The sequence below is a fragment of the Colius striatus genome, chromosome 1 (assembly GCF_028858725.1).
Source record: "Colius striatus isolate bColStr4 chromosome 1, bColStr4.1.hap1, whole genome shotgun sequence".
NCBI classification, from domain to species: Eukaryota; Metazoa; Chordata; class Aves; order Coliiformes; family Coliidae; genus Colius; species Colius striatus.
The window spans coordinates 191320387-191346578 of record NC_084759.1 but is presented as its reverse complement, the minus strand read 5'-3'; the positions used below and the strand labels follow the sequence as shown (position 1 = coordinate 191346578).

At 42.6% G+C, this 26192-nt stretch overlaps 1 pseudogene; it reads left to right on the top strand.

Annotated features, from left to right (window-relative positions):
• Positions 1 to 15: 15 nt before the first annotated feature.
• Positions 16 to 24838, top strand: LOC133629182 (sucrase-isomaltase, intestinal-like; annotated as a pseudogene).
• Positions 24839 to 26192: the final 1354 nt, after the last annotated feature.

Below are 26192 nucleotides of genomic sequence, written 5' to 3'. Positions count from 1 at the left end.
TCCTTCAAACGCAGCATGGACTTTGTGACCTATGGCATGTTCAGCAGGGGTCAGGCACCAACGGTAATTCAACGCTTTGTCCTAATTTGTATCGCCGAAAGGAGGTGGCGAGGCACAACTTTGCCGAAGGAGCACCTCTCTCTGTGTGGTAGCACTGATAATATGAATCAATGGCAAACATAGAATGTCACAGGTTCTGCAGCTTTCATAAGTTTTAATTAAATGACAAAACCATGAGTCATTTTGAAGGGACTTTGAAACCTTTCATCAGAAGCTTTCTCGCAGTGCAATTAGTCTTCAGAAAAAAAGTGTTCCATGTGCCAAGATCCATGTTCAGGAAAGCATGGATTGATCCCTGTTTATTTCTTTGTCTTGGCATATATACCTAGCTGTCAAAAACTATGCAAAATAGCGAAGTCAAGCCATACTCAATGTGCTGTTTATGTTTCAGCCATTTGCCAACCTCTATGGGGTTCATCCCTTTTATATGTGTGGAGAAGCTGACTCCAATGCCCACGGTGTTCTCCTTCTGAACTCCAATGCACAAGGTAAAAGACAGATGGGTTCCCTATATGGACTGCATGTAGAAAGATGGTAAATTAGTAAATAAGAAAAACTAGTTTCCCGACTGCTTTTGCAATGTAGTACAAATATGAGTGACTGTTCCATAACTGAGATTGCAGGAATTACTATGAAGTTTCCAAAGGAATTTCATTAGGATGACTGTTTAACAAGGTAATGTATTTTCAGTGAGAATACATTATTAATTTCTCTTTTTGACAATAGATGCACACACAGGGAAATGATAAGGTGAAACAAATTTCCTATGAGATTGGTATGACTGAATCAAATCAATTTAGGTTAGTTCTATATTCTGTCTGTGGAGAATAGTTTTGTGTGTTGCCATGGTCACCTTACTGTATAAATCCAGTGGTATAATTTCAGAAAAGGAGAATCTTCACTCAGTCTATAAAATCAGTTTCCCCTGGCAGGCAGTGACTTCCAGTAAGTAGATTAAAATAGCATAGAGGAACCCTAAACACAATCTTGTGGTTCCTTTTCACATAGATGAAACTGAGACAAATGGATCTGTGCAATCTACTCTGGATTTCTGTGATTCATTGCTGCACAATGCCAACCTGAAAGCAGAGATTACAGAAACATTGGGTCACAGCCTACATACAGGCCCTATTTGCTCATCCAACTGTACCCACAAGGCTTCGAGTAGGGTCTGGAATCTGTAGCTACCTCTGCTTGTGGGGAGACATTTATGCACTGAAAAGCACAGTGTGCATACACCTAGGATAACATAGAATAGGATAGCATTAAGATAGGACAGGATAGAGTAGAACAGAACAGAACATTTCAGTTGGAAGGGACCTACATGATCATATAGTCCAATTGCCTGATCACTTCAGGGCTGACCAAAAATTAAAGCAAATTATTAAAGGCATTGGCCACATGCCTCTTAAATACTGACAGTCTTGGGGCATCAGCAGCCTCCCTAGGAAGCCTGTTTCAGTGTTGTTTTGAAGCCTGTTTCAAAGATTACCCTCTTGGTAAAGAAATGCGTCCCAATATCTTGTCTGAACCTCCTCTGATGCAGCTTTGAACCATTCCCATGCATAGGGCAAAGCTGATTTGTACTGAGAATCTGGGTTTTTTTCTTCCCCCTTTCAGATGTTTCTCTCCATCCAAACCCATCTTTAACTTTCCACACTATTGGAGGGATCCTTGACTTCTATGTCTTCCTCGGACCAGCTCCCGAAAATGTGGTTCAGCGATACACTGAGGTTAGTGGAAAAGTGCATATGGTACACTGTGCTGGCCTCTCATCAGTATCTGGTGGTATCAGCAGGGAGCACAGACAAAGCTTTGCCCTGATCTGTTCATACAAAGCCATAGCTTCAGTAACTTGGCATGTGCTCAGGCATCTGTGAATGGTCTGAGAGCAGCAGACCAACTAGGCATTCAGAGCAGTTCTCCAGCCTTTCCTGCAGCATTTCAGTACTGAGAGCAGGAGTATATTAAAGAGGTGCAAAGATTGTAAAGAAAATTTCTTTCCAAGTAAGCCCAAGCTTACTCTCCTGCAGGCTGTGATAGTTTTACCATCTTCACTACATGACCATAGCTGCGTTTCGACGCTGCAGGTGGAGAAAACAAACTAGGCAGAGCACAGATGGGAGTGTTTGGGAACTCTGTCTGCCGGACTTCAGAGATGTTGAATGAATTTAAAAGACTTCAGGCCTTTATTTGCCAGTGGAATTGCCTGTGGATTTTGTAGGATCAGTCTGTTTTTTGCTTAATGAGAATCCATGTAATTACATCAGAGAGCATAAGTGCAAAAAATCCCCATGTAGTAAACTGTCTCCAAGTGAATAACTACTTGCTTTTAAATTGCCCAATGCTTTCCAAAGAACTGAGGGTACACATGTGAACAGCTGTTTCAGGATTGTGCACACAATTCTTATCCAGTGAGGGCTGCTTAGGAAAAAGTGTCAATGCAATTTTCCTGGTCACTAAATGCCAGGTGATGCATTAACTGGGCCCTTGCATAGAAAGTTGCCACCTCAAAACCAAGCTCTGCATGAAAAAAAACCCAGTGCCAAGCCTATAGACTGTGAAGCAAAGCTGGAAAGGGGCACGTCACTGTGAGAGGGCAGATTCTCACCTGCAGGCTGTGAGGATGCATCTGTGAGCAGTGGTGCTGAGCAGCCTGAGGTAGGCCATCATAGAGTTGGGCAGACAGCAAACATTTTAACTTTCCTGGCTTTTTAAAGCCTCTCTGTACTCTATGTTTGCCTTCTGATAAAGTGCCTGAGATGGGAACAGAAATATTGTGGTTTGGACAGAGGGAAAAAGAGGATTTAGCCCAGAAGGAAAGTGTTGTTGGGTCTGTTTCGGTGATGGAAGGGAGGGGTAGTGTTGCTCATGTCACTGTTTTAGGAAGACTGGAGACTCCTCAGGGTGCTGGGCTCTGCTAGACCTTCCATTTTGAAACAGAGGTTCAAGTGGTGTTTCCCAGAGAGGCGTGAGGCTGTCGATACCCCTCCATGTACTGATGCAGGAGCGACTGCTCTGTTGCTCAGAGGTTCCCTCTGCACATCCTCCCCTCTAGCCACCTCTGACCCTGGTGCCACAGGCCACCCATCAAACTGGGTGTTGAACTTACACATTGGCAATCAAACAAACAAAGAAACAACTCCAAAGAAAGAAAAAGTGAAGCAAATCCCCTGACAGCTGCAGCTGTGATCCCTGAGATGAAAGCACCTAGTTCAGGGGAGCTGCTGCGGCATCGTGAGGGAGGTGAGAGCCATCCCCACTTCTCGTCAAAGTCTTTCTCTGGTGTTTGAAGGCAGCATTTCTGTGGCTTAGCAGGTGGCCAGCAGCTGAAAATAAAATGAAAAGGTTCTTTCTCGCCAGCTGATGAGTACTGGCAGCTCACTTTCCACCCCTGCCTGTCTGGAAATGGAGCTGGAGTGAAGAAAACAAGGTAAAGGGGAGCCGGTGGGAGTCTCCTAAGTAGGCATGTCACATGCCAGGACAAAAAAAATTCCCCTGCTCTGTATTCTTTAAGCTTGTGCTCAGCTCTCTGGGGAATCTTAAAGAATGCATGGTAGCTATTTCACAGTGAAATAATAACTTCTTCAGTAAACATCCTGAAATTCCTGGATCGCAAATGTTACAATTACCATATTATTAGTCTCTAGGGTAATGATTTGGCTTTATGTGCAAGATCTGTGGGAAGGTAAAGGGACAAAAAAGACTTTATTTTTGAACTGTGTTTTCTGTCACACTGAGAAGACTCTCCTGTGTGGTCATTGTCACACTTAGGGGAAGGAGAGGTACTGGAAAGAAGCAGCGTGACCAGTGTCTGCAAGGCATGGCTCAGCAGCCGTTTGCATGAGCCTCCTCTGGGAAGTGGTGTTTTGGGAGCTCCCAGCTGCAGGGGACCTTGGTGGGGCCAGGCTGCCATACTGCAACGGGCTGCTGGTGAGAATGGCATCCACCTCCTGCCTGCACAAGTGTCTGCTCAAAATCACTGCACAGGGACTTTGTGGGGACTCTCCTATTGTATCTTCTCTCGTATGGCCCCAGGGGTATGGCAAGGTGTCTGGGTGCCACTGAGAGCAAGGAAACTGTCTGGAGCAAAGTGCTCCATACTTTTCTCAAACATTTGTGCTGCTGCCTTCAGTGCCACTTTGAGCACTCCCCGGCCCCCGCCGTGCTTGTTTCTCTGGGAGATTTAGAAGCTTCGCTGTCTTCACTGCTTTTATATAGCTCCCTCCAAAAGAGTGAGTTAGGACAGCTTTGTAACAAAGCTCTTTACTGGGTCTCTGGAATACCCAAGCTTTCCCCATGCAGCTCTCCAGGTTGCTGGTTGCTGTGTGGGCAGCTGGGCTGTGCCAAGAGCAGGGCTCCCTGCATGGTGATCAGAGATGATTGTGGCTGCCCTGCCAAGCCATCAGCCTCTCTGTGCATTCTTGGAGTGAGGACGAGTTGCAGTGAAAGCCATGGTGGCTCTGAGGGCCAGCCTGGCCTGGGCTAATCTGCCTTAAATGGGCTCCAAGGGCAGTGCAGGGAGGGGGACGGGAGCAGAGAGCTGTATGTGGTGCCACTGTCCCTTCTGCTGTTCTTGCATCCTGCCAGTGGCATCGCAGCACTGCAGCAGCACGAGCAGCAACAGGACGTGTGCTGGGCACCATGCAACAGGAAAGAGAAATCTCCATCCCAGTTCTTCTGTTCTCTGTCCCTGAGCCCAGGCACAAGGAGTGGTGCTCCTGGCACATCAGAGACAGTCCTGCCACAGATACATCTATGCTGGAGAGTAATCACACTTTTCTCGTGCTACAGAAGAGCTCTGGTGTGCAGAGCAGTTGTATAACACAAATCTCACTTTTAATGGCAAACACTTTGGTTCTTGGGAGGATGGGAAAAAGCAGGAATAAAGAGAAGAGCCCAGCCATTGAGCTAAGCCTAGCTGAGACGCTACAGCCAGACCTAATACCAGACCACTATTGCCAAGTCCACTGGTGTCCTTTCAGGACTAGCATAAGAGCTCCATCAAGGCACTCAGGAAAGTTCCAATTCAACAAATGGACATTTAGTAGCTGTTGAGTGGAGCGAAAGCCATGAATTTGTTGTTTTATCACAAATTATCTGATGACAGGCTTTAAGAGAGCGTGCTGCATGTCTTCAGATTCTGGTTTGAGAGCAAATTGATGGTTTGCTTTCTCCTTTGCTGTTGGATAGTTCTGTGTGGAAGGGCCCTCAGGAGGTCTTTAGTCTAGCTTCTCGTTTGAGAGGTAATATGAGGAACCTCTTGGACCTACAGTTTACCACAGATGACTCTGTGTCTCGTAGTTGAGTTCATGGGCCCCTCAAGAAAGATTAAGTTGTGGATCTGTGTTTGTGAAGCAAAGAACAAAGTCTGAAGACCTTGGCATTTAAAGTCCTTTAAATGTTTAGGTTGCTGAGGTTGAGAGCATCTTCTTCATGGTTCAGCAGCTGCAGGGCTTTTCTTCTTGTTCTCCTAAAACAAAGTTCAGCATCTGTGCTTAGACTTTGAGTGAAGGTTCCCCCCTGCCTGACCAGATGCCCACAGCAGTCAGCTGCCTGCCTCAACCACCGGGGATGAGCTAGGTGAAGATATCTGTGCCATAAGAACAACTGTCTAATTTAGCTGTTGTGTGACTATCCAAACACACACCTTCTCTGTCTAAATCTAGAGCATTAGCCCACTTGGATTTTTATAGTTTCCTCCTACATCTCTTCCTTAAAGAAAGGAAGTTGAAGCAAACATCAAGCTTCAAGAGACAATTTACATGGCTAATTAGGGCGCAAGATTAGCAGTGTTTGTGTGCCTGTACCTGCATTGCTGGAGATCTCAGCTCCTTTGCAAGTATGAAAACAAGCATCTCTATTTGCCTCTGTGGTATAGAGGGCATAACTCTCCAGCCATCTCTCTTGCATCAAAGTCTTTGGTCATAGTGTTGATAGAATAGGATCCTGATTTACTGTACAGCATTTATAACTTAGGAGATATCCTTGATGTTCATAGCAATAATGTTATTTATCCACTAACCCAACACAGGGAAAGTAAATACAGATCACTTTCTCCCTGGGCAGATTTTAGCTGTTAGATACACATTTTCATTGAACTTTGTTCTTACTGCAAAATGTTTCGAGGGTACCTCCCAGATTCATTGGCTCTCAGGTGCATCTGAAAAAAGAAATAAATTACATCATGGCAAGTTATGCAAACCTAGAAAAACTAACAGTGAATTTATTATCAACACCAGGAGTTATTTAAGAACCAAGTAAAAGTGGAATTGGGGAACAGAAAATAGGATTTTTTTTCTGCTTCTGCACTATTTTATCTTTCCTTTATTTTTTTTTCTCAGTTTGAGTAGCCCATATGTTTGCTATTTCTGCATTTCTCATGTTTTCCTCCTTCAGTTCCCCTGCTGTACCTCATTTACCTTTTCTGATTCTATGGGAGTCGATTGTACCAAGCAGACTTTCTCTGCCTACTGCATTTTATGATCATTTGTATGCAGAATGCAATCTATGTGAATTAACTAGATCCTAAATATATATCAAATCCAACACGAGTTTCCAGGTTTGCAGAATTACATCTCTGCCTCTGCTGATCCATCTGTGAGTAGGTACCATATGTCAGTTACTTTATCAGGAAGCTTCAGGGGGATCCATTAGAGAGAGTCCACAGCATAATTAGAAAAGAGAACATTTGTTTTCCCAGCTGCCCTGTTTTCATCCTTCCTCTTCAAATGTTCTGCTGATTTCAATTAAGCTCACTATAGATGCACCAGCCTGGTGAACCTGGGGAACTAATTGCTTTAAAAGTTAATGTCTTGCTTGCAAGGTGGATTTTCTTCAGTCGATTCAGCCGTAATCTCAAACTTCTTGAGAGATGCTGTCACAAAATACATGTCAGTGGCTGCCATGCAGACATCCTCCCATGGCACCGGCCTCTGCCCTCAGCCACAGGATCAATATTCATCAGCTTGTTCTCCCTTTTCCTTTTGTCCAAGGGGAGAAGCCTGTGCACAAAACATTTTATTTCATTAGGGAGTTCTTTTGTTTTGGTCTTTTTTAACCTTATTGTAGAGGTCACTCTCTGTTTACAGTACAGAAAGCAAGGGCAAAATGTGCATCTGTTCTAGGAGCACAGAGTGGTGGGGTTCACAGAGCTCATCTTGCAGCCTTGGCTGATCTAAAACAAGCTTTGCTCCATACTCAGGTGAATTTATCCTTAATCATAGAATCAGAGAATGGTAGGTGCTGGAAGGTATGTCTAGAGATCATCTAGTCCAAACCCCCTGCCAAAACAGATCCACTTAGATCAGGTCACACAGGAATGCATCCAGTCAGGTCTTGAAGACCTCCAGAGAAGGAGACTCCACACCCTCCCTGGGCAGCCTGTGCCAGGGCTCCCTCATAGGAAAATAGTTTTTTCTTATGTTTAAGTGGAATTTTTTGTGTTCCAGCTTCTTCCCATTACCCCTTGTCCTGTCACTAGATACAACAGAAAAAAAGGGATGCCCCAACCTTCTGACATCCACCATTCAGATAATTGTAAATATTAATGAGATTCCCCCTCAGTCTCCTCTTCTCCAGACTAAACAGCCCCAGTTCTCACAGCCTTTCCTCATAAGGAAGATGCTTCAGTCCCCTGATAATCTTGTGGCCCTGCACTGGACTCTCTCTACAAGTTCTCTGTCCCTCTTGAGCTGAGGAGCCCAAAACTGGACACAGGACTCCAGATGAGGCCTCACCAGGGCAGAGTAGAGCGGGAGCAGAACCTCCCTCGACCTGCTGGCCACACACTTCTTGATGCACTCCAGGATGCCCTTGGCCTTCTTGGCCACAAGGGCACATTGCTGGCTCATGTTTAGTTTATTATCAAACAGCACTCCCAGGTCTCTCTCTGCAGAGCTGCTCTCCAGCAGGTCAATCCCCAGCCTGTACTGGTGCATGGGGTTGTTCCTTCCCAGATGCAGGACTCTGCACTTGTCCTTGTTGAACCTCATGAGGTTCCTCTCTGCCCAACTCTCAATATGACAGAGAAGGAAGTTTCTTGCTCTGAGTCTTACTGTGCTTTGCTGGACTCCTCAGTGCTGGTTCACAAAGTGTTCAGGAGATCATCCTGAGCCATCCTGCCCCATTCTGTTCTCCATGGGAAAATCCAGCAGAGCTTAAAAGATGGTCTAGAGGATCAGATGTGTTCATATAAGCTGGAAATAACTAATGACATGTGTAACCAGGCAAGATGGCACCGTGGTAGCAATGGCATGTCTCTTCTCACCAGCCTCTCCCTATGTGGTCAGAGGCCGCCTTCATCTGTCTAGGGACTCCCACAGACAGTGGCATGCAGTGAAGGCTAAGTGCAGCTGTGTCAGAAACATGCTGCTGACAGCTGCTCTTGCATCTTCTGAATGCTTAGTGCTTAAAACTTGCCTTTCTGTCCACAAGACATTCTGATTTGGAAGATGCTAACTGTGTGTTACCCCAGCTTGAGTGCATTAAAACATTCACTGCTTTTCCCTGCTTTCCTCTTGCATCTGTTTTTCTGTCCAATGCAGTTTGCACATCCACCAGTTTTAGCATCCGTAACATAATTTAGAGCAATTTCATGTTCAGCATGTGCCTTCCCAGGTCAGACTCTTACTGGAGAAAGGAAGATCCATAGGAAGATCCATAGGATCCAATCCATAGGAAGATGTGCCTTTATGGATTGGGAGAGAGCCCAACTAGAGAGTTTAGCAATGCAATAGACAGAGTGCCAGGAGCGGCTGTTTTGTTTAACTAGAGTAGATGAGATTTAGCTGCCAGTATAGAAGTTTTGTTCTTTTTAACTTCTTAGTGTGATTACCTAACTCAGTTCCACAAGGAAATCAGGGAGGAATGGTTATTTAGTGAAAGGGAGTCAAAGCCACTACTGATTAATGAGTCATGGGTGCCTACTCGCTACTTGATTTTCATATATTGCCTGCAGGGATGGCAGAAATACTGAACAAAGGTTAATTTCATGGGATCTGTTTCAGACTGGAGTAAGGACTTTGAGAGATGTCCCCCAGAAAGCACCAGTATGTACTAATGAGGCAATGACAAATTTCAGCTTCTTACAAGACACACAGTGGTTGTTTGCTGCTTGTCCCAGGCTGCCAGAGTGGCTCTCCCTGGGGGAAGCAGAGCACGATATCTCACGCCCCTCCGCTCTCAGCTGAGTTTCCTCATGCAATTTACAGCTGGATTACTTGGAGCCAGTGGAAATCAAATATTTATAAAATCATATTTAACTCATTACCTCGTGTTTCAGTTGAGGATTTCAGGACCAAACAATAATTCTGACCTTGAAGAGGTTTGTCAATGCCTGGCAAAACAGCGCTGTGGGCCAGCAACAGGAGCAGTCAGTTCAGTCAGTTATAAGTAACTGAATTTCATCGGGGTGGTGTGTAAATATAATTAAAACTTCAGAGAGCTCAAATAAATATCAAGCTCTCAGTGAGTTAGTTCAGCTGGATGCAGCAGGAGAAATTAGCAAAACTGATGTTGCTGTGTGGTGTCAGAGCTTTGCCTGCTGTTCACCAAAGGTCTGTGGACTTGGCAGGGGTCGGGCAGTACAGGGCAGCATGTGCTGTGTAAGCAAAAGCATGTGTAACTGAGCAGGGTCTGAGACTTCAGCGAGACCCTCATTTAACCTTAGCCTGGGTTTCAGACCCCATGTCTTCCACTGGGATGTTTCTAGAAGTGATGTTCAGCATGGCAGTCACTCAGAGTCTCGGTTAAGGGCAAGGGTCCACCAGGAGAAGTGCTTTTTTGAAACCAAGCATACCCTACAGTGAGCTGTTCTGAGAAAGAAGGGTATTTCATGGGTGTGTGATAGCCGTGCCTTGATCTCGTGGCATAAATGGATCCTCTTCTAGTGCTGCAGAATAGCTTGTCTTCATCCCACTCTTTGCATCCCTGCTGTAGGCCATTGGATGCCTGCACATGCCTGCCTACTGGTCTCTGGGATTCCATCTCTCCCAATGGGGTTATGGCAGCATCGATGTGTTAAAGAAAACTGGCAATTGTATGCACTACTATAATATCCCCTATGTAAGTATGAGTTTTTTACTGTGTATGCTGATTTTGCAGTCCAAAGTGAGGTGAATAAAATTATAACATAGGAAAAGTGATTATGCTGTGAATGGAATTGTAGAATAAAAGGATATTCGTAATCTTATGTAGTGGTTTTGCATGTACTACCTTTACAGTGCTTAAAAGGACATTTAAACCAGTCTTTGAACATGAGGTTTAAGTACTGCTCTTGACTGCATAGCAGGCAATTCTGGTGTGGATTTACTGCTATGCTGAATGAGGTGCTAGCATTTAAAAAAATCCAAAATGATGGCACTTCTGATGCCAGCCACTGCCAAACACTACTAAACTAGGACTTCTATATTTCCACTGTGTCCATTGCTACCATGTGAGTTTATAGGAGCTGAATTTGGCCTGACAATTATTTGCAATTACTTACAGTTATTACAGCAAATCTCTTAGATTTCATTTGTTAGCTACCTTTTAGAAATGCAGTTGCATGCATGCTGATTTTCTGTATCAAGTAATTAAATCATACACTCATAGAATAGTTTGAGTTGGGAGAGGGCTTTAAAGGGCACCTAGTCCAACCATCCTGCAATGAGCAGGGACATCTTCAGGTACATTAGGTTGCTCAAAGCCCTGTCCTACCTGATCTTGAATGTTTCCTGGGCATCTACCACCTCTCAGGGAAACCTGTTCCAGTGCCTCACAACCCTCAGAGTAAAGAATGTCTTTCTTGTATCTAGTCTGAATTGACTGTCTTTTAATTTAAGAACACTACTCCTTGTCCTATTGCATCAGACTTTACTAAAAAGTCTGTCCTCATCTTTCTTATAAGCCCCTTTTAAGTGTTAAAAGACTGCAACAAATTCTTCCTGGAGTCTTCTTCTGGCAGAACAACTCCAACTTGCTCAGCCTGTCCGCATAGGAGAGCTGTTCTATCCTTCTTATCATTTTTGTGGCCTCTTCTGGACTCACTCCAACAGTCTTTCCTGTGCTAGGGACTCCAGAGCTGGATGAAGTACTCAAGTAATGTTTAATTTGTTTACTTTTAAAATGTTCAGGATATCCAACATCTCGATATCGACTACATGGAACGTCGTCTGGACTTTTCCTATGACAAAGTGAATTTTGCAGGTCTGCCAGAGTACATCCAACAGCTGAAGAAGGAAGGAAAGCACATTGTTGTGATTCTGGTAAATTAATGATGTTCTTAATTATTTCTCCATTTATAAGAACTATTTGCAGAACAGTGTGCTATAGCAGTACCCATTAACGTGCTATTGCAGCAGATTTTCCATTTTTGACATTTATTGAGAAGAGTTGAAGAACAATTTCTCACAGATTTCATATTGAAATGTGTTGCATTTATCAGATATCTGTGTTCTAGCACCATAGATATACCATAACATTGTCTTTCATTCTTTCCCACTCCGTTATGTGAAATTTTGTCTCTATTCAGGGCTCAATTGAGATAAGATTGCTTTCATGCAATTCTTTTCCTGAAAATGAACAAACGAGTTTAATATGCACACAAAACCAGCTGAGCAGTGGAAAAAACATATAATCACTCTGGAAAGCTCGTAACTACAATTCATGTTGCCTGCACTTACTTTTTATCTAAATCAATGTATGACATGTTTCTTTGCATGGAAATGTGTGGAAAACGTATGTTGAACCTGTAACCAAAATTGACATGTAACCAAACAAATTAATTTGGGTAGAAGTGAAAATCGGAGTTTTCCATCTTCCCTCATGATTTTTTCCAACAAAGTTTTCTGTTTCTGGCCAGCAAGTTCCCTTACATGTCTTTGTGCCAAAATTACTCTGTCACACTGACCAAGGGCCAATGGTGGCAAGGAAATTGGAGATTATCTATATAAAAATTAAAAACAAATAAGTAAATAAACAAATAAATCAAATAAAAGCCCTTGATAGATGTATAAGACCTTGCTCTCCAGAGCCCCCCAGCAGTTCAGTGCCTGGAGTGCTGCAGTCCCCAGCACAGGCTGGGAAGGATTGGAGTAGGAAGGCTCAGGGTTTCCAAGACCTGGAGCAGAACATGCAGGTTGAGAAGCATCACTGCAGAGAGAGGCATAATTTGTCATCCATAATGTCTAAGAACCAAATAAGGAGAAAGGTGTATTAAATTGCAGCGGAAAAGATTTAAAGTAGACATTAGGACAAATCTGCCTGCATGCAAGGCAAGCTGAGCAGGGAATGGGATGCCCAGGGCTAGGGTTCCCTCAAGTGGGTGCTGCAAACAGGTCTGACAGATGCATCAGGGACAGTTCAGGCTGAGCTTGACCCACAGGGGAAGAAGGAGAGGACAATCCCACTGAATCTCTCTCAAGACTTTTTACTGTAAAGGCAGTCTTCTGTTTTCCAGGCTAAGTAGTCAGCTCACATCTTTCATTTGGGTGCTACTATTTTTATTTGCCTCAAACTGCCAATGTGTCATCCTTCTACTTTCTTCTTGATACTCAAACAAGCATATTCTCCCTCAGCTGGTTTTGCTAGGCTAAACAAACTGAAGTATTTTATTATCTTTTTATTGGGTGAAGTCCTCAAATCTCATTGTAGTAACTCTCCCCAGCATGTGCCCCAGTTTGAACGCAGTCATCTGTGCAGCAGATATCTGGATTTCACAGCCCTCCAAATTATGCCTCCACTGTATTTGGAAAATGGCAGAAATATTTCCTTCTTTCTGCCAAAAATTGTCTTGTATGACAAAGCCACCAGTCACATTTATCTATACAATACTCATGATATGATATGATGGCTCATACTTGTAAGGAGACCTATTAATCCAGATGAATCATAATGGACAGGCCACTAATCTTTGATTGATCCAGTTTATCCAGTTCTTTTAAAATAAAGGCTACATTCCTCATCTTGTCATAGGGATCCTGCCAAAGGCTTGTGGGAAGAGAGATTGAATAGTAGAGTCCTAAATTGTAGGACAGTTCCTCTTTCATTTGTGCTAGTGCATCAGATGTTTACTGGAGTCAAGGCAACCAAGAGCTACTGCAGTTTCCTTACCTAAAAATCACATTATCTTGTCAAATAGATTAAGTCAGAAATGCCTCTCTGTCATCATTTTTTTTCCTCCACCATTTGTTGTAAAGTTTAGCATATGACTGAGGATGCACTAGTCAGCACCACAGATATTCATCAGTTCTTTCTTTTAAAAACACAGTGATAAGGTTCGCCATTCTTTAGTCTCCTGGGGTTTTTTTGGTAGTGTCATTAAAAATACCTGCTCTGTATTTATTGTTGGCCTCATCTTCACTCTGTTGTACTATGACTGCACTAATTGCTAGGAATCTCAAACAAAACCACACAGTCCAATTATACATTGTTAATGGAAACAGCAGTCCACATAGTGAGGCCTGTTTCCAGCAATATGTTCTCAAAGATCCATTCCCTTGAAGATCCTAGTTCTTCTGCAGCTGTAGATAAAGCAAAGCAGCAGCACAAACAGTTTCCATTGGTGGAGGTCCAAGGCACAGAGTTTAAACAATAACAAGTTACTAAGCCACTGTGATGGAAAGCAACTTCAAGACAAAAATAGTCCAAAAGTAACCAGATATATCTTTATAAATAACTAACCAAGAGGTATATGGGCACTTGTTCGGTCAGGACTGAGTGCTCTAACTATTAAGCAGTTTAGTCTCCCTGTATCCTCAATACTTCACTAAAATGATCTAATCTCTTAGAGCTGTAATGTTAAATATCATCTACCTATTTATTGATTTATCTCAAAAAAGTTTGCAAGACGTGAATGTATCAGCAAAATACCATGAGTTTGGGTTAGCTCCTCCTGTGCACACTCTTGCCTTTCAGTAAATACATGGTAGTCACCTCTTTTTCATCAAAGTTAGGAAGCCTCCAGGTCATGGTTTAGTGGATGATTTAAGTAATTTTCTTACTTGTGAGATTAACTTCAAAAACATTTTTAAAGCCCTCTCAGTCTCTCAGATGGCATATGCTAGAGCAGTGTAAGAAGCTGTTGCTATATAAATCTAAGTTCAGCTGTTAGGCAGATGCAAGGAATAAAACAGCAATTCTGAATCCTTGCATTAAGCTAATGTGAATCCATATAGGAAACCCTTTCCTCCTTCCACTAACCTGTACCTAAAGGCTGTCTTTCACTGTAATTCTTTAGATAAGCTTGTGAAAAATAAGAAAAGCTGATCCAGTTTGTCCTTCATTTTTGAAAAGCTAATGGGAAGCATAGGTTGCACTGGTAGTCAGGTTTTCTGTTCTCACTTTATTACAGTTGCTGATGTTTCTGTCAAGCTCTGTCTTTTAGCATTCTTTAGTGATGTAAAGCATTCCCATAAGTTGAGTCAGGAGCTGGAAGGTTGAAGGCTTTCATACCCAAGTGACAGCAAAACCATGCTAACTGCAATCCTGGCAAGTGTAATCCAGTTTGACACAGAAAATACAATTTTCTATTTAGATTTCCTTCTGGTAGTGACAGTAATGAGTGAGTTCCCCAAGTGTAGCAGATTGTGGCCTCTCTCATGATGATTTCAGGAAACTGGCCCTGATTGCAGTCACTTAGTGTCATGTAAAACCTCTAGTAAATGCAGATGGGGAAAATGGGTTCAGTGTTCCTCATGTCAGACTGCTGTGGTCACAAGCAAAGTGCAGATCCTGGCAGCCAGTGGAATTACCACTGCTAACCTGCCCAAGGATGGGACTCTGTGGCCGGTGTCTCACTATCAGGATGTCCAGTCCCTGTGTGTACATCCAATGTGGGGAGCCCTCCCTGCCTACGGCCTCATTACAGTCTCTAAATGCAGTCCTTTGGCACTTCTCTCACCTGATCTCTTTCAGAGGCCACCTACATTTAAAGAAATCTTGTCTAAGAGCATCAGTACTTTGTCATCATTATTGTGATGAATAGTGTACATGCTTCAGATGAGTCAGAACAAATATATTCCTTAGAAACAAAGAAAGAAGTTCTAAAAGTAACAATGACTGCTATGTAAAATGATAATCAGTATTACTGAAGAGGAGCTTTAATGAAAAACTGTGTAGACCTTCCTTAAATCACACTAAAACCAGAAACTGTTAGGAATGACGAGTGACAAATTACTTAAAAGTCCACGGCAACATGCTTGTGATTAAAAATAACGCTTGATAGCTTTAACATTTTTAAGTCCAGCTCTGTGAGCTGTAGAGAGTATTTCCAGAGATGAATTTTTGTGGATATGCATCAAAATCTATGTTTGGAGCCACTGGTGGAAGTGCATCAATCTGGATAACAGTTGAGTGCCCACAGGTTGCAGGACAGTCAGTTGGAGTTAAGGATGCTCAGCAATTCCTCTCCAAGAGCTTCTAAAAAGATGACTTAGGGAAGATTTAAGAGACAAGAACTTCCTCCCCCACAAACAACCCATGAATGCACGAGAGGGTTTTGTTCTCTTTAGGATGATACTAAACTTGCATAATATATTAGATATATGCGCTGGAATAACCTTTCAGCTGAAGGAAACCAGAAGTTTGGATTAGGAGTATCTAATTAAGATGCCTTCTTCCAGCCTTCAAGTCCCTCGAGAGACATCTTTTCCATAGTTATAATTATTGCAGATGGACAGTTTTATCTTTTCCAAAGATGAACTAGTAAACTAGTTAAAAATGTAATGGATGCAATACTCTTTATAGAGCTGACACTGGAGCTCAGTAGTTAAAGCATTTTGCACTCAAGGTAAGGATTTAGCAGGGACTTTTGTTTTTGAGGCACAGAAGAATACACTTCCCTCACCACAGCCATAGCTATCAGAGGGCTTACATGTAAATCAGGCAATTAATTTAGGTATTAAAATGAGCTTTAAAACATTCATTTAAAGAAATTTGCCATTTGGGATCAGATATTTTTTGTTCTTAAGAAACTTTTAATTAACGTTCATTTAAATTATTGCACAAGCTATAAGTGAGTGGAGGAATTGTTTCAGTGGTGTTTTTCTCCCTTGTGTTTCATAACTGCACTGTTTTGCCTTAAGCTGAACCTGAGAGAATAGCATTTTCTAAGAGAAAAGTAACAAATTCCCTCCTTCTAAAATGGCTGCAATCTTCTTCTGTTCTAAATAACACAAAGAAGATAGCTGCTTCCAATTAAGGACATATTGCAAAGCACACTTATCTCCTTTTAGTCCCAGTTGAGTGCTGAGCAGAGTTGAATAGTAACTCTTAATTCAATGGCATCTTAAAGTATTCTTAGCTTTATTACTTACTGGCATCGTGAACTACCCTCTTCCGGAGGGGCAGATTTAGTCTCCCTTTCTATGAGCTTGGTGGCAACCGATGGCCATCCTGAGGCAGGAGAGCTGGTGATGCCAATGCAACTGACAGCAATGGGAGGTTATGACCATCCCATACAGTGAAAGAGGCAGGAAGGATGAGCTATGGGTTGTAAAATGCTATAGTCTTCACATGAGGGGAGAACAGAGATGTAATCATAGAATCATAGAATGGTAGGGGTTGGAAGGGACCTTTAGAGATCATCTAGTCCAACCCCACTGCAGAAGCAGCTTCACCTAGATCAGGTCGCATAGGAACATGTCCAGGCGGGTGTTGAAGACTTCCAAGGAAGGAGACTCCACAACTCCTCTGGGCAGCCTGTGCCAGGGCTCCCTCACCCTCACAGTGAAATAGTTTTTTCTTATGTTTAAGTGGAACTTTTTGTGTTCCAGCTTCATCCCATTACCCCTTGTCCTGTTGCTAGCTACTATAGAAAAAAGGGATGTCCCAACCTCCTGACACCCACCCTTTAGATATTTATAAATGTTAATAAGATCTCCCCATAGTCTTCTCCAGACTAAACAGCCCCAGTTCCTGCAGCCTTTCCTCCTATGAAAGATGTTCCAGATGTAAGCATTCATGAGTCTCTGCAACAGACTGACATAAAACATCTTGACTGACACTGGAGCTGAAAGGAGGGACAATGAGATCCTTTTGAGGTTGGATGTGCCACAACTTCAAGCTCTTAGGGAAGTTTTAGTTATTCCATCATTGAGCTGCCGATGCTGAGGCAGCTGGAATGAGGATTCTCTGTAGGAAACTCGGAGGTGTCCAAGTGTGGGAATACGCAGCGCATCACCGTTCTGTGCCAAGAAGAGATCTTGGCAGGGGGGAAAGTAAAATGTAGTGCCTCTCTAAAATAATTTGAGCATAGAATGTCACATAAAAAATAAACATGAGAGTATTTAATAATTTCACATCACTTTTGCCTTATACAAGAAATACTCATGGCATATGTTTAATAACTCTACCTAAATTATGATGGTCTCAACTTTTATTACAATTTAATGCTGTTTCTTCCAATATTACTGAAATCTGCATTAAGGACATAATCCAGATTTTTCTAAAATATACAAATAGAAAAGTAATTATTACCTTTGGGATTTTGATAATGGAAGTGTTATCACTATTTTCAGGACCCTTTTGTAACTAAGGACAAAGAACCAGGCACTTACAGGCCTTATGATCGTGGAGAGGACATGGGAGTCTGGGTGAACAACTGATGGTGTAGCTCCTGCTGTTGGAGAGGTTAGTTTATTAAATTTTCTCATGCATTTGCTCTAGTGTTGCTTCAAAATGTAAAGCAGCTGTGTAACAGAAATGAGAAGATAACCAGATGCTATACCTGTGAACTCTAGGCCTTGTCCCTGGGGAGACTCAGTATTTCCAGACTACACCAACCCCGGGACAGTTGAGTGGTGGACCCAGATGTGTCTGGAGCTTAAGGATGTCCTTGACTATGATGGGATCTGGATTGTATGTCTTATTGTGTTTTTTCCCTCTCTTCTTAAAAAAATAAAAAAGAAAGAAGATGTGTTTTTTGACATGTTTCTGTCTCTATTAAAGGATATGAATGAACCATCCAATTTCCTAACAGGACAGTATCCTGGATGTGCCGTTAATGATATCAATGACCCTCCTTATGTCCCTAGTAAGTAGTGTACTGTGTTTGTGTGGTAAGATTTTGGTGGCAGACAGGCTACAAGGGTGAATTCTGTGAGATGCTGCTGTCATTTTAGGTGACTGAATCTGCACAAATCCCAATCTCATTACCCCAGGCTTCTTGTGAATGTAGCCTTCAGCCTCCTTATCTAAATTATGATTATTACATGTAACTAGTTCCAACTTCTAAAACCATGTGTCCTGCAAATCAATTTTCTATAAAACATTTTATACTGAAGATTAACATGCAATTGTAAAATAATCAGTATTACTGAGGCAGAATAGAAAATACTTAGAGTAAAAATGAAGCCTGAAAATATGATTCATGTGGCAGCATTTTGTTTCATATCCCATCTTAATTTTATGGAGTTAATAATTAAGTGCCACCGGGGCATCAAGTCTAACTTTCCCTAGAACCTTAGTATCTTCTTCAAAGCCTTCCAGTTTCTTGTAGATTGCCTATAACTTCTTTCTGGAGGCTTTGTGTCTAAAGATTCTAACACAAGGATTCCAGCTGTGGTAACACAGCACAGCAGAGAGGATAACTGGGTTTCAGGTACAGAGAAATGCACTATAAAGTGTGATTAGGCAGTGGGATTGCTTACTCATGGAGAAATATTTACAACAGTGCATGCACCTAATTAAGCATGCAAAAGAAGAATATTTGAGAATATATCTTCTTTCTTTCTTTTGAAAGGATTCTGTAACATTTTTAACTTCATCTCTAAAAAGAAATACGTTGCATAAACCAAACATCTGTCCTGCCCAATTCCTCCTGAACTTCACATGGCATTTTCATGAAGGTTACCTGCAGAGAATGAGAATCCCATTTTCTGCACTGAATGGGCTTTGTCAGAATCTTCTTAATATGGGATGAAAGACCAGGAAGCATCTGTGAAGCCAGTTTGTGCCTCATACTGCTCCCCCTAGACTCAGCTAAACCAGTGCTGTGCCAGCAATGTTGGGGTTACCCCTGACTTACTGACAGCAAGAAGCTCCCTCTGCCTCCACTGTCTGTCACCTACTGATAAAATGAGTTGCTGGACAACCAGCTGAGTGTGAATATACCAATTATCATCTGTCCTTGCTCTCTTCTATGCAGCCTGTTGGGCCATAGCTGATGGCACCCTGTGGACTGCTGCACCTCACACTCCTTGCTCTCCTGCATACCAACAGTCATTGCTCCCAGTGCTGCTGGGGCCCTGCCATTAGTCCTGCTGGCAGGTGAATAAAGGGAAGAGAGGGGCCAGAGCTGAGCTTAGGTGTGCATTTGACCATGACAGGGCAGAATCATGCTGCCTATCTACATCTGCAGCTGAGCGATACACAAACTGAGGTCTCATGATTTCACACAACCAGACAAGTTCCCTGTGCATCTGATTTTCTGGGTTTGGCTTGGTTTGGTTTTTTTTCTTCTTGCAACATTTTTCTTTTAAATAAAATTTATTACTATAAAATAGCATATTGTTAAAGTAAAAGTGTAAAAGTGTATTCTTAAGTCAGTAATGCAGAAATTTTCTTTCTATTACTTACTGAATATATGATATCTGTACAGATGTTTTGAATTATTGGACATATAAACTTGCATCTAATCAGCAGTGATTACTCAGTCCTCTCTCCCTCCTGAGGGCACATGTGACTGTGTGCAAGCAGGTATTGATGGCTACGTGCTAACCTCTAATCAGTGCAGATCCAACACTTAGTTTTTCCCCTTCCCAAATCCTTTGGCATTTTCACCCCTAAATGAGTAGAAATATGAAGATATTTAAATCATGATGTACATAATTTTACACAGTTTTTTTTCATTCCCAGGCATTTCTGATGGTTCCCTGGTACAAAAGACATAGTGCCCTGACTCAAAGACTTACCTTGGAGATCATTATAACACACACTCTCTCTTTGGCTGGTCACAGACAGCACCAACTTTCCAGTAAGTTTTCTAAGCATTTCTAAACAGATTTCAGGTGATTTAAAAGCTGCTGGGAAACCTGTGATAGTATCCAATAAGAAATTTCTCCATGCTTCATTTTACTGACTGTCATTTAGTAAGAAGTTTCAAAAAAAGAGAATCTTGGAAGAAGAAACAGAATCTTTTCCAATTTTACTTTTCATAGCTAAAATCAGGACCTATTTGTAGGGCCTAACTCTTCAGCTGCTGCTTTTGTATAACTAGAGCAAGATGTTCCTGTCCTCTGTTAGAGCCATTTGTGTGCAGCTGCTGCAGAAGCAGCTTTCTGTGGTGTCAGGGGATTTTTTCCATCCCTTCCTTATTGTGGCCCAAGCAGGAGTTTCTGTTGGTGAAGGATCCAAACCATGCAGCTCTCTGTCTGCTTCTGGAGCTATCTCTGGCTCCTGGCTGGCAGTACTTTGCATTTTGGCTTGGAGTTCAGTAGGTCCAGGAGGGCAGAGCTGCATTGCAGCACAATTGCTGTTGGCTACTGGAAGTCTCATTCTGCAGCTGGGAAGCACCCGAAACTAGCTTAAGCAGGCAGACTGTTGCTGTGAAGCGGGAGTGACAGTGGAAAGCTAGCTGTTGGATTAAATCAAATGTGTAAATCATGTGTTTTCCAGCAAAGATTGAGAAGTTTAGTACTGCAATGTAAGTGACAAAGCAGGGGTTCTTGTGCTGGCTTGTTTCAGTATTTAGCACTCATTTTCAGCAGTTGTATTGTGATAGCATCCAGAGGATATAGATAGGAGAGACTATTTACAGTGTTGATGCACTTCTATTTTATATACCAAGCTTGAGGGAAGGGAAGCACTGAGTAAAAACCAGAAGCAGTTTGGTAGCTCATGTGGGCCTGGCTGAAAAGCAGTCCAGCTTTCAAGAGAAAGAGCAGAAAGCCCTTGAACCCTGGCCCTCATGGGCCACCCAGCCCAGCTGAAACACATGGGGTTTAGCGTGGGATTTGGGACTCTATGCCCCAATGTCAGCAAATACCCTCCCGTCACTGGCCTCTCTGGTGGAATTTGTCCTAGGCACACTGGGGTCTGTGTAACCATGTGCTGTCTTGGTATCACTCTTTGAACGGCAGCTTCGGATTTGCCTGTCTTCTTGAGTTATTTCCTTTAGTTTTATTCAGGCTCTGTGCAGGCAAAACTAACTGCCTGAGACAAATCCTGTAGCTGTCAGAGCAGAAAGGCTCTCTGTACTGGCATTACCCCCAGGCCCCTCAGCTTGCACTGTCCTGGCCACACTAACCTGGACCACCGCTGCTGGCACAGTTACTGCTGCATGGCTCCTTGCAGTCTCCATAAGGCTGGGAACATTCCGCATTCCCGTGAAAGAAAGCTGGTCTCTCGTCTTCCTTGAGGTGATCACCATCCGGTGTTTAAAGCGAAAGTTCCAAAATAAGGGAAGCTTTCACCTGCAGCATTTGCTTCCAGGGCTCCTTCCAACAGAAACACAAATTTTGCTCAGGCAAATTTAAAGAGTCTTTCAAGGCTAGAGAACAGCAGAGAGAAAGTAAGCAGAGGCCGGATTCTCTGCAAAGATGAGAAGGTTTGGTGAAGAGTTTTTAATACATATTAATTTAGGTTTCTCAAACATTTCTTTTCAGGGCTGGTTATATACCCCTTCTGCATTTGTTCTTCACAAATAAAATACTAAATTAAATTACTGACAGGAATATTTAGCAAACCAGTATCAAGTGCATGATATTGGCTGGAAATGAATGACAAGTTCATAATTGTATAAGAAACAACTCTAAAAATTATTCTAATTCAGGCAGAGAATAGGAAATGTGTCATCTGACCCGTGTCAAATGGCTTGAATTTGGATACATGAAGCAGCAGCAATCAGCTTATGCACAGCTCAGTGCCAAGAGTTATTTGTGCGTGATAGTAAATAATTTCAATCAACAAATACATTTGACAACATCAGGACCTGTTCAGCAATGGTTCACAATAGACTGAAATGTATTCAATAAATTACGTGTAGATTGTTTATGCAACTCTAGGTCATAGTTGAGTTGATCCAATGTTGCCCTCATTAGTGCCCGCATTTGCAAATAAAGCCAAAGATTTGTGCTGCACAGCCAGAGGAGAGGCCTCATACTCAGGACATCCATGAAATGGCTTCAAAATGTTGTTTGTACAAAACCGATGGAATCTTGTGCAGTTATGTGGCCCAGCAGTGCACCTACAACCCAGAACCAGTAGGTCCCACATTGTTCAAGAGATGCACCTCTTCCTGTATATGACCCATAAAGTTAATATATTTAGGCTTGCATGAAAGCTGTTGGACTTTTTTTTTGCTTCAGAAATAAAAGTTGAAGCATTTTAAAGGCTCTGTGCCATTGCAGAACCAATACCATATATTGGCCATTACGAATATGAATGAAGGAGCTCATGATCAAATCTCATTAAAGAAAGAGAAGGAGATGGATAGTGAATAGCATGATTAATATTTCATGCTAGGATTTCCCAGAGAGTTTGTGTTGCCTAAATTGTATTAAAGCAGACTTGAATTTCAGTTCCTATAATATATAATATTGCAGTATGTGATTAGATACCGATATTATCCTATGGTATTGAATTTTGTAATAGATTTGTTAATAAGGCATATTGTGCTTCCTTGGTTTTCTGGTGATGCAGCAAAATTATTTTCAACAGGCAAAGAAAAATTCATTACACCACTAATTCTTTAATGAAACCTCATATATCAAACAATGACAGGAAATCAGAAGTGCTAGAAAGATGTGGTGACATTTTGAATTACTACATTTTTGTTTCCTGTATTGATTATTTATTTTTTAAAGATGATCAGATATCCCTTCCCCTTCCCCTTCCCCTTCCCCTTCCCCTCCCCCTTCCCCTTCCCCTTCCCTTTCCCCTTCCCCTTTCCCTTTCCCCTCCCCTCCCCTCCCCTCCCCTCCCCTCCCCTCCCCTCCCCTCCCCTCCCCCCTCTCCCCCTCTCCCCCTTCCCTCCCCTTCCCCTTCCCCTTCCCCTTCCCCTTCCCCTTCCCCTTCCCCTTCCCCCCCTTCCCCTTCCCCTTCCCCTTCCCCTTCCCCTTCTCCTCCCCTCTCCTCCCCTCCCCCCTCTCCCCCCTCTCCTCCCCCTTCCCTCCCCCTTCCCCTTCCCCTTCCCCTTCCCCTTCCCTCCCCTCCCCCCTCTCCCCCCTCTCCTCTCCCTTCCCTTCCCTTCCCTTCCCTTCCCTTCCCTTCCCTTCCCTTCCCTTCCCTTCCCTTCCCTTCCCTTCCCTTCCCTTCCCTTCCCTTCCCTTCCCTTCCCTTCCCTTCCCTTCCCTTCCCTTCCCTTCCCTTCCCTTCCCTTCCCTTCCCTTCCCTTCCCTTCCCTCCCCTCCCCTCCCCTCCCCTCCCCTCCCCTCCCCTCCCCTCCCCTTCCCCTTCCCCTTCCCCTTCCCCTTCCCCTTCCCCTTCCCCTTCCCCTTCCCCTTCCCCTTCCCCTTCCCCTTCCCCTTCCCCCCCCTCTCTTCTTTTTTCTTTCTTTCTTTTTTTTTTTTTACTTTCAATTCCAGGAAATTAGAACTTTATTTGCCTATACAAATCTCTACATAAATCATATATTAAAAACCCCATAATATACTGTTTTAGAGGAATATGTGAGGCACTACATTAAATGTACCGATACAGAAAGGAAATTACATGTCAAGATTTCAGTTTGAGACGCTATGTTGAGAAGAAATTAAATATTGTTAAATAAATATTAAATATTGTTAGGAAGACTATAAATACCTGAAAAACATTGTTTGTGCATCAGAGAGATTTTTGTCTAGCCACTAAGTAAAACCTCTCATGATTTGCAGTTTTGCAGCCACGTTTTCATGTGATTTAGGATCACAACAATAGTTGATTCACAATTAACACCTCTTTGGATAAAATTGTGCCTGAAAGCTCAGGTTGATCATATGACTCTATTGATTGCTGTTCTTACTCTGAATGATCTTGCATTTCTTCACAGTGTTGTCCAGGAGGCAACTGGGAAGCGAGCGTTTGTCTTGAGTCGGTCTACATTCGTTGGCAGTAGGAAGCATGTGGGTCACTGGCTGGGTGACAGCTTCTCTCAGTGGAAGGATATGCATTACTCAATCATTGGAATACTGGAATTCAACCTCTTTGGCATCCCCTATGTATGTCTGGTGTCCTTCGGGCAGCTGCTAGCTCTTATACAGTATCACTTCAACTTAAATGTTTTCTGAAAGAGGCTGCTGGAGACGGCCAGCAGCAGCGGCCTCTGCAGTGGAAGGAATTGCAGATTAAAAAAAGCTAAATGTCATCAATCTTGGCTGGCTGAAGAGAAACAAAAATAGCACTGCTAGACTCAGATTAAATTGCTGCATGCCATCCAGAACTGATCTCCTTATATTGCGTATTCTATCACTGAGGTGCCTCCACATATTTCTAGTTTTGCAAGCTGGGATGAAGAATTTGTAGAAGTTTTGAAACATGATCAGATCCTGCACAGTGATGTTAGTGCTCCAGGAGCCGTCACAATCCCAGTCCCAGAAAAAAATTGTGTCATTATGGAGCATTCTTACAAAGCCATCAGAAATAGCTTTCTCTTTCTGAAAATTATTTTCATTAACAAACTACTGCAGTTCCTCATTTTTGGGCCTCAGCCACAATCAAAAACACTCAGCCAATCGTTTAATTTTTTCTTCTCTAGATTGATGCTGATATCTGTGGGTTTAACAACACTACCTACGAGCTCTGCTTGTGCTGGATGCAGCTTGGCTCTTTCTATCCATTCTCCAGAAACCACAACTCAGAGGGAAATAGCATAAGTGAATGAAGCCACGCAGAGCTGTAGTCTGTGATTACAGTAAGAACAGTGGTAACTTCTATTACTTTGGCAGAAACTAAGCTGCCGTTCATGGGTAAGCTGGAGTGGGGGTGAACAGGAGTGCTGCACTGAGAACAGCAATTACATGGTGAAGAATAAAGTTTTCCTGTCCATAATCTAAGGATTATAGAAACACTGAAAAATATGCAATATCTAACACCCAAGAGCCACACAGAAATGTGTTGAATGACAGAAAACGGTCTTCCTATGCTGTTGGTAAGATTCATCCTTCCATCTTTTTACCTACCGGAGCCCACGTTTAATTTAAGAGGCAGTGAGAAGTGAGTGTCAGAACATCTTCCTAATCCCTTGTTTACTTCAATTTTTATTTCAATGTTTCTGCAACTATACTAGCTATTGCAGGCAGGGGAGAGAGGGCATTATACGCCATCCTTGATGTTCAAAACAAATTTCAGAGAAACACCACAGTTGGAAATTCCAGACAAACATGTGAGAACTCCAAGAAGAAACAGTGATAGCAACAGCATTATCAACTGAGAAGAAAAAAAGACTAAAAAAGGCCAACGAGCCCATGAGAAGGATGAAAAAATGCAGCCTCGGTCCAGATCCATGCCCTGGCTTCAACTTATCGTAATGTCCTTTCAAGAATTGTCAGAGGCAGAAAGAAGTATCAGGTTGTTTCTAACTATGAATAGTTTGAAGGTCTTGCAGCCTTTTTAAGTACATTGTGCTCATTTGCAGTGCCAATGAGATGGTTCTGCTAGTTCAATAAGTGGCTTTTTTTTCCTTCTGTGAACTGATTAGTGCAATACTGGAGTTCAGGCTGTTGGCTAACCTGCAGCTTTCCTTGAAGTTGCAGAATCAAAATGATGCAACATTTACATTCTCAGAAAGGCCCCTGATTCTGCATGAAAGTAGGATGGACATTCAGCAACTGGGCAAATGCAAGAAAAACAAGTGATAGTGCTGTCATTAAGAACATCAGGAACTACCCTGTAAATCCCTGAGATAGTTCTCTCTAAGAAAGCAAATGTCTATGAGGTGTAAGCTGCTGTTTTTGACAAATATTTTAAATTTACTTCTCCACTTAAATCAGAGGTACCTTATCTACATACATTTGCTTGTCCCTTTGAGTGTGCAAGTGGGGTCTGACTTCAGTGAGTGGGTATTAATCACATACACACAATTTATTAAGCAGGAAATGAACAATGGGCCTACGTGACAGGAGCTGCAGCTCAGCATTGAGTGAGTGACAGAAGTAACAGAAGATGCACTCGGTTTTATTGGATTACTTAAATCTGTTTAAAATATTGTGTTCACTGAAAGAAATGAACAAGGCATT